Source organism: Eubalaena glacialis, chromosome 2, assembly GCF_028564815.1.
Source record: "Eubalaena glacialis isolate mEubGla1 chromosome 2, mEubGla1.1.hap2.+ XY, whole genome shotgun sequence".
Taxonomy (NCBI): domain Eukaryota; kingdom Metazoa; phylum Chordata; class Mammalia; order Artiodactyla; family Balaenidae; genus Eubalaena; species Eubalaena glacialis.
The window spans coordinates 189976937-189981688 of NC_083717.1; the positions used below are offsets into that span (position 1 = coordinate 189976937).

Genomic DNA, 4752 nt, shown 5'->3' on the forward strand with positions numbered 1-4752 from the left:
AGCTACAAGTGGTTTGGCAGGGCTGGAGCCCTGAAGGGGTGGAGCGGGTGCTGGCACTTGTCGTCAGCTTGCCTGAGCGCAGGGTGGGCTCCTGGCACGCGCAGCAAGTCTTCTGGAGCTCCTGGTTCCAAGAACCCAGAGGAGGAACTTCCCCCGGTTCCTAGCTAGCAGTTTGCTTTCTGGGCAACCTTTACCATCTCCGAGTTACGTGCTCGGAGGAGATTTCAGGGTGTCACGCTGACATTTCAACTCCTCCAAGCTGCTTGTCACCTCTGTGTTTTATTTCCATGCGGCATAGAAGAGGGTGGTGTCTGGCCAGCCGTGGAGCCCAAGGAGTGGGTCTGGCCTTTTCTTGGGGAACATTTGAAAGGCTCTTGGAAGAACCCCGAATGCATATGGGAGGGGGCTGCCGGGCCCACTGGAAAAACTCCAGAGCAGGAGAGAAGAGAGTTCCAGACACCATGGGGACTTGCTGAGCCTCCAGTCTAAGGAAAGCACCTGCTGGCGGGCTCCCCCTGACCAGGGGGTCGAGGTGGACAGGTCTGTAAGTCTGTGAAAGGTGACTGCCTGTCAGAAGCAGTGGACTTAGGGGCCAGCGGGCAGGACCTGAGTTTTGGTCCTGGCCCCCCTCTTTCTAGCTGTGGGATGCTTGTCTGCTTGACAAGGGCTCTGAGCTTCAGTCTCGATACCTCCAAAACTGGGATAATAATAAATAGCTTCCAGGGGTCCTGTGCTCTGTAAAATGTCCATGTTTTGTAAAGTGGAAAAAACCATCTGTATGTGAAGGATGATCATTTTCCTCAATGACAAACAGGATGGAAGGATGGACCTGAATCCCTGTGTCACCACCAGGAGCAGAGCCGCCCACTAAAGGAGTCTGCTTGCCCAGGGCCAATGGAGGTGGGACCCCTCCCATCTTCATGAAGCCACTGGATTTGGTGGGGGGCACGTTTGTTAGCACAGCTCAACCCTCACCCTGACTCACACATGCTCCTTTGCTGTTCACCCTGACCGGATGGTGCTTCATCCTCTAAGCATCGTTTCGCCTATAATGTGATTGCCAAGGGACCAGCGGGCTAGTCAGCCTGTAGGTCACCTGGGGAGACTGTGAAAGGAGCAGAAACCAGCCTGGAGGGGGCAGTGGGTGGAGCATGAGAAAACAGAGTGAACGTAACAATTCTTGCAAGAAGTCTTCATTGGAGGGTCATGCAGAGTCAAGGTTTTTTTTTAAAAAGATCTTGAGCTTATTTAAATATTGATGGGAAGGAACAAGATGTGGGGAGGGGCCAAGGTGAAAGTATAGGAGAGGGGTAATTAATTGATTGCATAAGGTCCCTGAGCAGGGGAGGAGATAAGATTTGATGCACAGGTGGAGGGGTCAGCCTTATGTAGGAGAGCAGACCCATCTCAGGGAGCTGCTATGGATATTTAATAATATAAACCACCTCCAGTCCTCAGCAAGGTGGACTGCACATAGTAAACACTATTCTGTGTTAAATATATTATTTGAGAATGAGGAAAAATGTTCATTTGGGTCAAATGCCTTTCAGACATCTATTGAGATAATCATATATCTTTTCTTATATAACCCATTGATACAACTTCTTATACTAATAGATTTTCCTTAACATTAAACCATTCTTACATTCCAGAACGAAGTCTACTGGACTTGGATGAATAATTAACATGCTGTTGAATTTGACTTGTGAGGATTTCATTTAGAATTTCACATCTGCTTTCACAAGTGAGACTGGTCGATCATTTTATTTTGAGGTTACCTTTGATAGATTTTTGGTGACAAGATTATTTTAACTTTGCAAGATCATTTGGGTAAATTTTGGTCTTTTTATTGAAATACCGTTTATTTACAGCGTTGTGTTAATTTATGCTCTACAGCAAAATGATCCAGTTATACATATATATATATATATATATATATATATTCTTTTTTTTATTCTTTTCCATTATGGTTTACCATAGAATATTGAATATAGTTCCCTGTGCTATATAGTAGGACTTTGTCGTTTATCCATGCTATATATAATAGTTTGCATCTGCTAACCCCAAATTCGCACTCTATCACTCTCACACACCCCCCTTGGCAACCACAAGTCTGTTCTCTATGTCCGTGAGTCTGTTTCTGTTTCATAAAAGTTCATTTATGTCATATTTTAGATTCCACATATAAGTGATATCAATTTTGGTCTTTTCTATGCTTTGGAAAAGTTACTCATCTGTTACTTAAATATCCTAAACAACTTACATATAAAACTACCTAGCCCACAACCTTCTTTAAAAAGTATTTTTATAAAACCATCAATGTCAACCTATCATTATTAACATTTTTGAAGTTTTTGATATCGTCTCAAAATTTTTGGTAAGTTGCAGTATTCCAGATAATTTCTTATTTTCATTGAGATTTTCAAAGTATTCATATAATTATATATATTATTCTTTTTGTAAACCACCCCTCTGAAGTTCTATCCTCTTTGTCATATTGTTTGTATTTTGTACATTTTTATTTAATTAAAGTCACCAGATTACTGAAGTTTATTTTTTCAAATTGACTCACATTTATAGGTCAGCTCTATTTTTTACTGCATTAAGTTTGGATTGACATATATACACTAATATGTATAAAATGGATAACTAATAAGAACCTGCTGTATAAAAAAATAAATAAAATAAAATTCAAAAAAAAAGTTTGGCTTCATCTTTTTTGTTTTATTGGGGTTGCTTTTCCCTCCTTTCCTAATTTATTGAATGCTTAAATCATACACATTTTAGCTCTCTTTTTGGATAAATAATTCATGTAATAACTATGACTCTGCCTGGGAGAATAGCTTTATTCTTATTAGGTAGAGAGTTTTTATTTTCATCACTTTCAAAATATTCTGCAAATGTATTTTATCCATGTTCCCATTGTTATTAAAAATACTTTTTAAAAAAAATAGTTATTTATGGTTTAATTTTGTTTTGATCAGAAAATGTGATCTGTGAAATTTACGTTTTGGGGAACACGGTAAGATTTTTATGACCTAGCATATGCTCGACCCTGGTTAATGTCCCACAGATGCTGGAAAATAAAGTGATTTCTTTACTTGTGTGTGATTTTACTTGTGTGTGAAAAGGTAGACACTTTATTGATATTATCATTCTGACAGTCTTTGCCTTTTATTAAAATATTTAACATTTACAGCCTTCTTTCTGTCATCTTATTTTATGCTTTCAGTTTCTTAGTTCCCTTATTATTCTTTGTTTTCTATTTCTTGCTATCTATATAAGTGATGCTCACTTTTACCTGTCCCTGTGGAGAAGGGGGAGGGAGGGATGATGGAGGAAATGTTTAGGCGTGGTGATTTGCTCACAATCTCAGGTGAGGTGACGGCATTGCACATCTATGCCAAAATGTATGAAATTGTACATCTGAAATATGTGCAGTTATGTCTGTTATACCTTAATAAAGCCATTTTTAAAAATGCCTGCCACACTGTTCCAAAAGATCTGAATACTCACTGGAGATCAACCCATGGACCCCAGCCTCCCTCCCCGGCAGTGGTCCAGCTTTGTGCAAACATTACATGTGTATGGATCTTCCTCCTTCTTACAAATGTGAAAAACCCTTCTACCATGGCTTTTTTTCATCTAACATATTTTGGTGCAAATTTTTGGTGCTATTAGTGATCTCCTTTAAGATAATCAAATGCACATTCAGGCTTATATCAAGAACAAATGTAAGAACAATGTAATACGGCTTGACGGATCACTATGTATTTTTAGTAATTCATCCTGCTTTCCTTCCTCCCTGCCCTTCCCCAAGTCTTTGTTGTTTCAATTGGGGGTTACAGATGCAGCTTTTTTTAAAAAAACATTTTTTTTATTTTATAAATCTTTTTTTCATGAATTTTTTTTTTTTTTTGCATTCTATTGTGTTGCCCAGTTTACAGCAGCATTTATACATACACTTGTATGTTTAGTTGGTTCCCACGCTTTTTTTTTTTTTTTTTTGGTTGCACTGGGTCTTAGTTGCGGCATGTGGGGTGTAGTTCCCTGACCAGGGATCGAACCTGGGCCCCCTGCATTGGGAGTGCAGAGTCTTAGCCACTGGACCACCAGGGAAGTTCCTGGTTTCCATGTTCTTGCCAGCTCTTTTTTTTTTTTTTTTTTTTTTTTTTTTTTTTTTGCCAGCTCTTTTATACCATTGGTTTCCATTCTTGAGATCTTCAGTTGGACTCATCTCTCAGTTGGCTATACACCGTTGGATAATTTTTTAAGGTAACATGAGCTGTATCTCTCCCAGTCTCTGCCTATCCAAGAATATTTGCCTGTAGCCTTCGCTCATGAACGACACTTGGCTGGGGACATAACTTTTGGTCCACAAATTTTTCCCCTCAAAATCCTGAAGAGAGCCTTTATTTTCTTCTAGTGTTTAGTATTCAGAGGAGAAATCTGGAACGAGCCTGTTTGTTCTTTCTTTGTAGGTAACCTGTTTTTTTAATACCTCTCTGCTTAGTAAAGAATACTTGGGAAACACAAAGAAAAATAACTGATTGCCTATAATCACACCAAACATAGATAAGATTGTTAATACTTCGGTGTTTGTCTTTTTGATCTTTTTTCCCCTATATAAGATACAGGGAGTTCCCTGGTGGCCTAGTGGTTAGGATTCTGGGCTTCCACTGCTGTGGCTCGGGTTTGATCCCTGGTTAGAGAACTGAGCTCCTGCAAGCTGCACAGCACAGCCAAAAAAAA

At 39.5% G+C, this 4752-nt stretch overlaps 1 non-coding gene across 1 annotated transcript; it reads right to left on the minus strand.

Moving 5' to 3' along the window:
• Positions 1-4046: 4046 nt before the first annotated feature.
• Positions 4047-4119, minus strand: TRNAG-CCC (transfer RNA glycine (anticodon CCC)). The gene has a single exon. It is a non-coding gene; the product is annotated as a tRNA-Gly (tRNA).
• Positions 4120-4752: the final 633 nt, after the last annotated feature.